The 12,751-nt window shown below is 33.0% G+C and overlaps 1 protein-coding gene across 1 annotated transcript in view; it reads right to left on the reverse strand.

The window, feature by feature from the left end:
* LOC113917584 (casein kinase 2 subunit alpha' interacting protein) overlaps nucleotides 1–12,297 on the reverse strand; it is a 121,555-nt gene extending 109,258 nt beyond the window's left edge. The window contains exon 1 of the mRNA XM_027585443.2: nucleotides 12,095–12,297. The gene's annotated coding sequence lies outside the window, so the exon portion shown is untranslated. The remainder of the gene's footprint in view (nucleotides 1–12,094) is intronic.
* Between the last annotated feature and the right edge of the window lie 454 nt (nucleotides 12,298–12,751).

Below are 12,751 nucleotides of genomic sequence, written 5' to 3' on the forward strand. Positions count from 1 at the left end.
AAATGACAGTGATCACTAAGAGATGGGGAACAGATGAGGTGAGCTCTACATTTTTTTTTAATTTACTGTCTTGAGAGAGTTCTCAGGCCATGATCTGGGGAGGGAGAAGCCGGGAGGACCCCAGTGGACCCCTTGAATTGAGGAGACAGCAAGAATAAGACAGGAACAGGGGTGCCAAGACAGGAAGAATAAGGCTGCTGCAGTTCACTGGACAGAGTCGTAGAGAGGAGAGAATTTCACAGGGATAGAACCCTGGATGTCTATAGACGATCCCCTCAAGTATTCAGCAGAGAAATTATCAGTGCATGCACATGAGGAAATTACCCAAAACTAGTGAGAAAAAAAACATCAGGAACAATGTCTGGAACTAACAGAGAGTCAGAAAGAGGCCTTTTCACATCTTCCAGACTAAGAAATCTCATCATTTACAGGTAATGAGATGGACCACCCAGGAGGGGTGGTAAAGAAAAAATTAACCCTACTGGTAAAGAAAAAATTAACCCTACTTAACCCCAGCAAACAAGTATAAAAAAGAAAACCAGAGAGGATAAAACTATTTCAAAGTAACTTAACTATATGCTGGAATAAAGTTCAAGAATAATTATAGGGATACAAAAGATATCTAACAGTCAAAAATGTAAAATTCACAATGAATGTCAAAGATTACCAGGCTTGCACATAAGCAAGAAGACATGCCTCATAAAGAAGAGGAGAATCAATAAAATGAAACTGACCCAGAACTAACACAGGTATGTTAGAATTAGTAGAGAAGGACAATAAGATGGCTTTAATAACTGTGTTTGATACATTATAAAACTCATTAGAAACATGAAAGATAGGAAGAAGACCCGGATCTACTTTCTAGAGATAAGTACTAAAATGACTGAGATGAAAAATTCACAGAACAGAATTAAAGGCAGATTAAACAATGTAAAAGAAAAACCTAGTAAAATTGAGAACACAATAGAACCATTAAAAATGAAACAGGAAAAAATAACATTAAAAAAATAAAAATCAATTGACTGTGGAACAACTTCAAGCAACCTAATATACAAACTTAAAAGATATGAAATACTCATTTCAACATCAAAATATACATTATTTTCAAGAGCAGGACTATTTGCAAAAAAAAATCATAGTTTAGGCCATAAAATAAGTCTCAATAAATTCAAAAGCATTTAAGCCATAAAAATCTTCCCTGACCATAACTGAATTAAATTAGAAATTAATAAAGAACAATCTCTGGAGGGCGCCTGGGTGGCTCAGTCGTTAAGCGTCTGCCTTCAGCTCAGGTCATGATCCCAGGGTCCTGGGATCGAGTCCCACATCGGGCTCCCCGCTCAGTGGGAAGCCTGCTTCTCCCTCTCCCACTCCCCCTGCTTGTGTTCCCTCTCTCACTGTGTCTCTATCTGTCAAATAAATAAATAAAATCTTTAAAAAAAAAAGAACAATCTCTGGAAATCACCAAATATTTTAAAAAATATTAATATAATTCTGTATTACCCATGGATCAAAGAAGAAACTTAAAGAAAAATTAGAAAATATTTTAAAGTAAATTTTTAAAAAAAAATCAGAAAGCAGTATTAATGGGAAAATTTATAGCACTAAATGCTTATATTAGAAGTCAAATCAATGACCTCAGTTTCCACCTTAAGAAACTAGAAAAAGAAAATCAGAAAAAGCCCAAAGTAAGTAGAAGGAATAATAAAGACCGATATTCTTCATGAACATAGGTGCAAAAATTGTAAACAAAGTATTAAAAAAATACAGAATATAAAGATTAATGTGTCATGACTAAATAGGGATTAATCCTAAAAAGGCAGGCTGTTATAACCTTTGAAAATCAATGTAACTCATCATATCACCAAAATTAAAAAAAAAAATTATAATCTCAGTAGTAGTAGTAAAACCTTTTGACAAAGTCTAATATTCATTCCTGATTTTTAAAAAGTACAGCTAACATAAATCCTGCACAAAACTAAATACTTTTTAAGTTCAGTAACAAAACAAGCATGTCCACTCTTACCATCTATTCACTATTGTACTAGAGTCTCTAACTACTGTAATTATTCACCTTAGAAAGGCATCTTTATGTAAAGAAAGAAAGAAACTTGTCTATTTGCAGCTGATATTATTGTCGGAAGAGAGTCTGATGGAATTTACCAAAAAGCAGCTAATCATGATAAACTACTTACCAAATGGGTTGGATTATATGATATATATTTAACTTTTAAAAAAGTTTTCCCTCTGTCCTGCCCCCAAAAGGAGTTAGCTTAAAATCAATATTTCCAAATGGTGCTTTCTTAATTTCTTTGTCTTGAATAGCATTGCAGGAATTGGAAGAAGACATTAGCCCAAAACTGTTTTCATCAATGTTACTTAGTTTATGTATATATTTAAATAGGTGATGACAGATGGACGGACGGATAGACAGATATGATAGAGCGTTAACATGACTAAAACCAAAAAAACAGAATTACAGAAAATTAACATATTGAATAGTTATTCCCAGAGTCCGACCACACAATTCCAAGTGGTGATATTGTGGTAAACAAGATCACTTTTAAAAGCAATATGATAAATGGTTATATTGTGGAGATTAACAAAAATACTATAAATCTTAATGTTATGTAAACGAGTATTTATATCATGGGATAAAATTTCCAGTAACAGCATCATAAACAGATACAAAGTACAGACGATGGGCTCCAAAGAGCTGGTGACTCAAAAGAATGTCTCCAATGATGAAAAATTAATGGCACTTCATGAACTATAAGGTTTTTTAAAATTGGCATTTTAAAATGAATTTAGTATTTGCTAAAACATGTGATTTTAAGTGTCTTTGTCACTAATAAATTGGCCTTCTCATAGGGCAAATGAGAACTACCTTACATTTAATGCTGTTTTAAATTGGGCATTAAAGCTCTAGCATAATATTATTCTGACATGAAAAATGACTATATATTGTGAAGTAAAAAATTTTATTAAACAGCATAAATGTGGTATCATTTTGTAATAAAAAAATGTCTATCTATACAAAACTACCTCTTGGTAAGATAATCACCAATATATTGACTGGGGTTATCACTTGGTGGTAGAATGAGAGTAAGTTTCTTATTTTGTGTTTTTCTCTCTGTCCAAATTTTCTATAATAAGCATTGTAATAATTTTGATATTAGAAAAACAAAAGACAAGAAATCAACATCTCTGAAGCCATGTCCACTTTGCCACTCATTTATTTGATGTCATAAGATGTTATTTATTTGTAGCATTTCAGTTTTGTATATTACTTTTAATTTACTCTACTCTATACGTTTTAATATAAATGATATTTATGTTGCTTCAAATTAGTTATTAAAAGATAAGAAAAATCCTGTACTGTGTATGTTCAGATTATAAAGATATGCTTAGTGAACCAAGGGAACCCAGTGATCAACATTTGTTTTCTAATATTAGATAAGTAACTCAGTTGTAGCTCTTACCTTATTTTTAATTCATCAGAATTAAAGGTGTTGTTAGTCCTTCAGTGAGAATCCAGAGTTTTGTGTTAAGGATTTACAGGAGAAAGTATCAAACTGCATCCGCTGTCCTGATGCCCTGATTGACCCAAAATACCAAGCTTTGTTTCCTTCCTTGGATCCTGAAAATGTGAGTGTGCCTGTCTACTGAGGGAAGGAGAGGGAAGTAAAAGACAGAGACCAGAAGATCCTGATGGGAGCAGAACATGCAGCAGCAGCCTTGAATTAAGGGACACATTAACAATGGCTCCCTGGTATGTCTTCTATTTTGAAATCTATAGCTCTGCATTCTGACTTAATATCCTCTATGGTTTCTTAATGTTTATCTTGGCTCTTTGTTGTAATTTGTCTCTAAGAGATGAAAGATGAAGATGGCTAGTCTGGTAAGATCCTCTTTCAACATCTGGTGTTTACCACAGCTCTGTGAAGTTTACTTTTTTTTTTTCTCTTTGAATTTAGTGTATTTGCTTCCTTTAGACCAACAATTTTATAGACATTGCAATAAAATATTCAATTCCCCAATTTTTTCTTTTACCCATCTCCTGTTTTTGCCTCCTGCCAATCCCAATAAACACGGTCTTATCAATGAATCCCCCAAAGAAGGCATGTCAATTGATCAACCAATGTATACTTTTCATTGAGTCACTCGATGAATCAAACCTTATTTCACAAGATTAAGATCTTTATGAAAACTCAAAACTAGTTCAGAAAATACAGTATGAAGCAAAACTGAATTGACAATTCAGACAGGGAAAAGTGAGAAAAGAGAAAAACCACATCATGATGAATCTGGCCTTTCAAGAGAGGTAAAGTGTTTAGTGAGAAAGCCACCAGAGCATCCTAGGCTGAAGAAAGAAAATGTGGGTGACGATAAAGGTGTGTATTTTGGCATGAAATGAATAATCCTGCCAGGTGGAGGCTGGGTTTAGTTACTGAAAGACATTATGAAAGCAAGATCATATCACTAGCTTTACTGAGGAGTAGTGAGAAGAAGGTGCTGAGAGATTATGGGTGATCCTGAAGACCAGACCTAAAAGTATGGCTTTGTATAATAGACAATTTATATCTATCACAATATTTTAGGAAATAGTGTGTCATAATAGCATTATTATTTTATATTAGATTGGCAGGAATTGAAGAGAATGGAAAGGGGAGAGAAGGGTCAAGAAAATGTATTAGAAAACAACTGTAATGATCTGGGTATGAGGTAATGGAGCCTGGATTCCAGTGGTGATGATACATGGAGCAGAGAGAGTATGTAAAGAAAAAAAATCAAAAATAAAATTAATAATTGGTGACAGATTGGGTTAAGGGAATGGAAAAATTGTAAGGAGCTGAACATGTTCCTAAGCATAAAAGGATAGTGGTACCAAGGACAGAAATGGAAAATTTGGGATGGGACTCGCATCACAGGATTTGTGCCTGCCCATATGTTTCTTGCTAATTTTTGGTTCTCTAAGTAGCTGCCAGCTAATTCTAAAAAGGACTTTATTTAAAAATTTAAAAAAATAAATAAATAAAAAGTACTTTATTGTACTTACTTAGAAATGGTCCCCCCCCCAAAAAAAAAAAACAACTGGCTATTCATTTGTAAGGGAGTGTCTGCACAAAAGAATACAAGAGGGTTTTCAGGAAACCTAAAAATTACATTTTCCAATACAGAGTTGAATATTCCCATACCCTTTAGATATATCTGTCATGTCAAATGTTACCTTTTTGGTCTTATTTAGATGACATTAAAATTCATACGTTTCTAACAATTATTTTCACTTAACTTGAAATAATAAATTATGCCTATTTTCTATAGTTTCTTCTGGTTCTACATGCAGAGTCTGTGAGTTTTAACTCTCCTTTTGAAGTTTAAGTGAAATAGGCAATACACTGTGTCCACCGATATCATTTTGAAACTGTCTGACCCATTATTACAAAAAGATGAGCGTTTCACTTAATAAAGCCTTAGAGTAACACAATTTGTTACACCATAATTAAAGATGAACACATCTGTTCCATTTTAATTCAAACCCCTTTGAACATAATTACATAAAGCTGCAAGAACAGAAATTCTCAGTCTTAGAAATTTACTATCAAAAAAAATCATTCTGTCTACAAAAACTACATGGTCAAAGGACAATTTGTAAAATGAAGTCAAATAGATGTCTCTCACTCTGTATCAAAGCATGAAATAAAGCTAAGACCCCAGATTAAAGTACTGTCCCCAAATGAAAGCCAGAATTAGTTAAGGGAACCCAGGTGAAGGACAATCTTTATAGTAAGTACTAGAATTCCATCCCCGTGTAGCAGGTACTATCTTTTATTCTCTGAACCCACAGATAAATAACAAAGGAAGAAACACTCAGGGAGGATAGTTAAAGGGAAAAAATAAGAGATATTCAACATTTATGCATCACCTTTAAGCTGCCTACTAACTTCTAAATTTCCAGTCAAAAATAGTGTATCTTTTTTATAAAGATCTAGTCATCATGACCAAAATAGTTCTTGGGTTAATAATAATCAGATGTATAAATAGAGAAAACAGAGGTAAAGGAAACCCTATAATTTCAGAATGAATTCCGAGAATTTAATAACATGAGTTAAATGGTAAACCATGCACACAAATATCCCTGAAATGAAGGCTGTTAGTCTGTTTTATTTATGTTTCCATATCCTGAAGATGGCTTAATGAGGAGATGCAATCAGGATTAGCTAAGCAGTGAGAACTTGGAGGGAACAGGGTGGCAGTAAGATTTATATAAATATTTGCAGAGACTGGGAAGAGCAGATGCTCATATAATCCAGACAATGTGTGTGCACTTCATTTTAAAATAAAATAAAAGAGTTGAAAGCCAAAATATAATTAATCAGAGGAAACGCTTTAATCAACATCTTCCAAATCCTTAAGCACTGCTAAAAAGATTAAAGAAACATAAAAGAAATTAAAATATGATATTCAAAAGGAAACCAGAATAAATCTATTCCTGACATTCTCCTTTTATTTCAGATGTGGGATGGAGCATGCAATTAATATGCATTTCCAATTGCTGCCAACTAGTGAAATTTCCTAGGTGTTTAAGCTACTAAATAAATCACCTAAGACTTACTGTATAATTTACAATGTAGTAATGATAGCTCTCTCTTCGTTATTATTAGGAGTAATGTGTATGCTTGTTCTTATATCCTGTAGCACTTATATCCCTGACCTAAACAGGGATCTTTCCAATAGAATAGGAGACAGCAAATTTAAATGAGTGTCAGTCAGTTTTACATTCATAGGTTACCTACAAAGATAAAAAAGAAGTTACATATCAAGAAAGGAATTAGTATATCAAATCCATGTAGATATCCAAATTGGACATTTATTTAACTTTAAACTCGGTTTTGGGCTCAGTTCTTCCAAACTCAGAAACTCTCTTGCTATTATTTCTGTTCTTTTCTGCCCAAGATTTGATGAGCTGCTCTATCTGAACCTATAATTATTACTAAAGCTCAAAGAACATTTTTAAACAGAGGATTTTAAAACAATGTCTCAAGGAAATAAAAAGCACATGCCTTCATGGCAAGTTCAAAATATACAAACATTTAAAGCTCAGAGCATTTTCCCTTTCCACAAACAAAATTTTATTGGTGACACGAATTATTTCATATATATCACCAGAATATTATAAACCGTTTTTAACATGAGATGGGCCCACCCCTACAGACTGTTAACAGTTTACTACTGTTCAAGAATAGTTTTTCAATAGAACTTGAGCATAGTTCCAATTTCTAGCAGAAATATTATTAGTATCTACTAAAATTCTACCAAAAAGTCTTTAGCAGTTGGGACTAGAAGTCATGAAATCTTAAAAATTTAATCCTGCAAAACACTGCCAAAATTATTCTTATTGAAATGCCAGGGATCAGAATTTCTTATTATGCGCCCTCCTATAAATAAATCTTAATAATAGAGAAGAATGATTGATTGACCTGGGAGATCCATTGTGAAATCTAAACTGGGAAAATGAAAACAATTATGTGGCAATTTCTTTTGTGTTCCATCATAGTTAAGGTAACTTTGAAGTTCACATTGCCGTTACTTACTTCTTAGATGCTAGCTGCTTGATATTCTGTTCTAGCAAAAGAACAAAATATCAAGCAGCTAGTATATAACTGAAAAGAGGACATAAAGATTCTTGTCTCAGTCTCTAGATGGCTTTTGGCATTTGTTTAGTAATTTATGTGCAATGGCCCTTTGATCCCCAAATTACTGACTCTGTGTACTCCATTGTAACATGAATTTACTATTATTAAAATAGTCTATATTTTATTATCAGAAAATCCTGAGAAGTTGTCCACTTTGATTTATACATCAATGTCATTCTTTATCAAATAAGATTGTGTTACTCAAATTAGTGACTTTCATGTAATGAACTCAGTTAATGATTTGTAACCAAGCCCAGGGATAATAATGCTTATTAAGAATATGGCCATTTCTGTCAACAGACTCACTGGAAAGATAAGAAGCAGAGTCTAGTTATAAAAATGTTCCCTTTGTTCCGTCTCCTTTTTCTCATTTCTTATCAGCACGCCACAGAATGGGATATAGAGTTTAATTATTGTGGTTGTTGACAATCATTATCGCCATGTACCAAATTCATCACTTGTCACAAGGAAATCAGAAATTAAGTTCTGTTGGGCATTCTGAGACTGGGATACAATACCTGGAGATCTGAGTCTCATCTCTGCTTTTATGCTGCTTTGCATTCTTCTGCATGGGCCATGTCTATGAGATGAGGAGATAGGTTTGGGATATGCCACCCCAAGGCACTTCATACCCTGGGCATTCTCAACAGCAAACCACGGTATAAATGGAACCATATATGAAAACTGCTCATGGATCTGGAACTGTGCTGTCTGACAAGGCATCCCCTAGCTGCATGTGGCTGTTTAAATGTAAATATAAATAAAGTAATAGTAAATAAAATTTATAATTCTATTTCTCAGTCACACAAGCCAAACTTCAAAATGTTCATAGTTCCATGTGACTAGTGGCTAACAGTAGAAAAGAAAATTTCACATAAATGGCTATACTCTATCCATCAATTCCTGGAACTGGGAATAATATACACCAAAATTATCAACTTGCAAAATTAATCAACCTGTATCCAAGAACTAATGGATGTAACAGAGTCATTTATATACAGTTTGGTTTTTTAAGAAAAACTATGACTCTTGCTCTTTTTATTTTCTAACAATGGGGGAAGATATATGCAAATGACTCTACTTCCTTTTTAATAAAAAAATTTTTTTAATAAAAAAATTCTGAGTATAATATATACTTCCCAGTTCTAAAGGATTTCTTAGTAGTCATGCAGAACCCTCAAATCATATATCTATACAACCTGTAGCAAAGATTTATTTCAAAGATTTTTTACTATGGTATATTAGTTGCTAATGCTCAAACACACACACACACACACACACACACACACATATAAATACACACACACCACCCACATCTTTTCAGATAAAAACTATCAAACAATACTAACACCAAAACTTGCTTGGCTAGTATATAGGCAGGCAATCTGAGAATGATCTAAGTTTGGTGACTTAGATTTAATAATACCAATTTAATGACATATGATTTTACATAATCTACTTAAGAGGCAGAATACAATGAATAAAAATATGCAATATATAACTAGTTATAGAACATCACCATTGTTTTCAAACATACCAAAATGTATACATTCAAAAATGGTACCTGCCTCAAGTAATTACTTTTCAGAAAAATGAATTACCTTCAGATTTTCTGAAATATTCTTGTAAATAACATTAATGGTATCATATCTTAATACTTCGGGGACTTACTTTGTTTTGGAAATAATTCAAACTCATCTTAAGCCAAATCTGGATCATAATTTCTGGTTATAATCAAGATGAAACTAAAAAGTAATAAGGCATTTCTTATGATAATGACAATAATAGTTATGTTAATGATAATAAGGTAGAATTTATTGACTGTCCATAAAATATCAAGAGGTGTTGAATATTTAAGATAAGTATTGCAGTCTTCATAATTTTTTCCCATCTTACAGATAAGCAAAGAGCTATTATAAAATTGTCATAACTTGCCAAAAGTCACATGGCAGTCACACTGCAGAACAAGGACTGAGACTCAAATATCTAGCTGCAAATCCAGGATGCTAAGGTTAATTCTTAATGAGAAATTCCAAAAAACATTTTCTTATTTATATGCTTTTTACTTCCACAATTTCTGTTGTAACAATTTATATTATATCTCGATTTTGATCAATATATACTGTACATTTTATGTGATTTTTTCATTTTTTATTATTATGTTAACCACTATACATCATTAGTTTTTGATGTAGTGTTCCATGATTCATTGTTTGCATATAACACCCAGTGCTCCATGCAGTACGTGCCCTCTTTAATACCCATCACCGGGCTAACCCATCCTCCCACCCCCCTCCCCTCTAGAACCCTCAGTTTGTTTCTCAGAGTCCATCGTCTCTCATGGTTCGTCTCCCCCTCTGATTCCCCCCCTTCATTCTTCCCCTCCTGCTATCTTCTTTTTTTTTTAACATATATTGTATTATTTGTTTCAGAGGTACAGATCTGTACCTATGTGATTTTTTTAAAGGAAAATAAGCTATGAACCCAATTATTCCTCCAAATACATCTCGATTATTTTTAATGTAGAAAATCAATAAAACCCTTCAATGAAAATTAAGTCTTCAAATAATTGTTCATTAGATATTAGATCATTTGGTATGGTTTTCATAAGTTTAACATGGTTACTTTTATTTTAATTGAAATATAAATATGTTTCCATATAAATTTGCAATATGAAAAAAACAGGAAAAATCATTTGTGTAAGTTTTAGTATGTTTACAAGACTAACAAAATTTGATATGAAATATTAAATTTGCTTATCTATCATACAAACACTGATTACAGAGTTTTAGTTTTTGAAGTTGGTACACAGCTTTAAAATATAACTTAGAATGATTATCTCATATACAGTTCAATACAACAAAGGTTCATATAAATATTGTATACCATCAAACACTATCAATTAAGTATATAAACCTAAGATAAAGCTGTTCAGGTGGCATACTAGAAAAGTGGAATTATTACAGGCAGTTTGTATCAATTAAGAAAGTTCAAGCAGTTATTTAAATACCTGAGGCTATCCATTAGCCTTCAAGCTCAAAGAAATCACAAAAACGTAATTATATCCAGCCTGGTGATTGGCACTTAAGTTTATAAGAGGTTATGAAAGCCCCACAGGTCATGATTGAACAAATAGCTCCTGATCACAGCACCAGTGATATCTTAGAAGAACAAGATTATAGAGAAGAGATCTTGATATTTAAGAATGTGCAGTTTTTGAAAAGAAAGATTTGAAATAGCAACTACTATTTTAGAAACAATGCCAATGAATCAGCATAAAAATATATCATTTGTGAACAATTCAGTTTCTAACAATGTGTACACAAACCATATACAACTTTTTTTTTTAAAAATGGGGAATGCTATAAATCTTAAATTCAATCTCAGGAGCAGCATTAACTAGTACATCGCTTCTTACTTAGAGGTTTCCTTCCTACAGATGTCTTAACCCATTTAATCATGCTCCTAAGTACTACCTCGTGGCAGGCAATTAAGACTCTGTAAGTATTCAGACTCTACATCTGTGTACCCATTTCTTTTGAAACAAGAAAAGAAAATTACTTAGCTATAATTCTTACTCTCAGTGAATCGTAATTACAATGACTCTAAACCTTTTGAACTCAAGTGCTCCTGTAGTGCACTTGAGATATGTGTGTGTGTGTGTGTGTATCCCAACCAAGCAAGTCATTCGGTGTCCTCACAAATAGGCAAATACACCTCCAAATCTTAAAGTCCAAAGTATATCTAAAACTATCAGCTTTACATCAAGATAGGCAGAAAATAGTTAATGGAGACAGTTATAATGATGACCCAGAAGATCAAGAATAAAGTTTAAAAAAAAATTACTTCAATAGGTCTAAATAAAGTGTCTCTCCACTTAAGGACACAACCTTAAGTTTTCACCCCTGTAGTTGGGAGCTGTTCTAGTTAATATTCCTTTTACCCAAGAATTATATGGTTTATCAATGTTCAAAGATTTACAAGAGTACTGAATCTATGCTGAAAATAATTTAATCATGGGTGACTCAGAATTCCCTTCAGGATTTTTTTTCCTGCCCTGAGCATCATCATTAAACGCATACATCATTATCACTGCATAATCTTATAGATGCAGAATGCATAGGAAATGGAGTTTTCCTCTATATACTTTAAAATATATGTGGGAATAAATCTGCTTTTAGCTAACTTAATGGACATGTCTCTCAATCATAAAAGCAAAGATGGGAACAAAAGTTTATTCATTGGCATTTTTTACATTTTGGGTTTTCAGGTCAACAGGACTTCAGTATACACAGAATAATAGCATACACGTGTGCGTGCACACACACACATGCACAGAAAGACTTTAACACACCCTTATATATATGGTATAAACAGCTATGTAACCAAGAACTCACCAACACACCCTAGCTGCTAAAACTTCCTTCTCATCACTAATGCTGTAGTAACTCCTGGGTCTTCATTAATTTTCACTGGTGAGAAAATAAATGTCCAGGATCTCCATTACCCCATTGCTTGAATCCTTGGTGCCATGAGAAATTTGATGGCTTACCCTCACTGCTAGAAGATGAGGGTGGGGAATGTGATGAGGAGGCTGTGTTTCCACTCCCACCTTTAAGCCCACTTCACAATGGAAGATGTGTTCCAGAATCTTGGGCTGAAAACTAGAATAAGTTTTTCCATAGAAATAAAAATCTGAATAGCTGAGACTTCTCAGATGATGAGTATTACAACTCAGTTACTTCACAGGATTTTGTAGACTGGTCAGGATAAACTACCTCATATAACACCAATGTTATTAGAAAAATATATTCAGAGTTTTAATATCACTTAAGAAACAATTTTTGAAATATATACTGCTCATATTTTGGGGAATGTCCATAATTAAAAACACAAAGAAATCAAAGTTACTATTTGATAAAATCATAGAATTTTACATAATTTTTAGTGGACATATTTTTCAAATATTTGTACTGACAAATGATTAAATTGAAATAGTAAAGCCTGGGGAGCAACAAGCCTTGCCCAAGATAGAGGGGATCAGGGAATAAAGT

Source organism: Zalophus californianus, chromosome 1 (assembly GCF_009762305.2).
Source record: "Zalophus californianus isolate mZalCal1 chromosome 1, mZalCal1.pri.v2, whole genome shotgun sequence".
NCBI classification, from domain to species: domain Eukaryota; kingdom Metazoa; phylum Chordata; class Mammalia; order Carnivora; family Otariidae; genus Zalophus; species Zalophus californianus.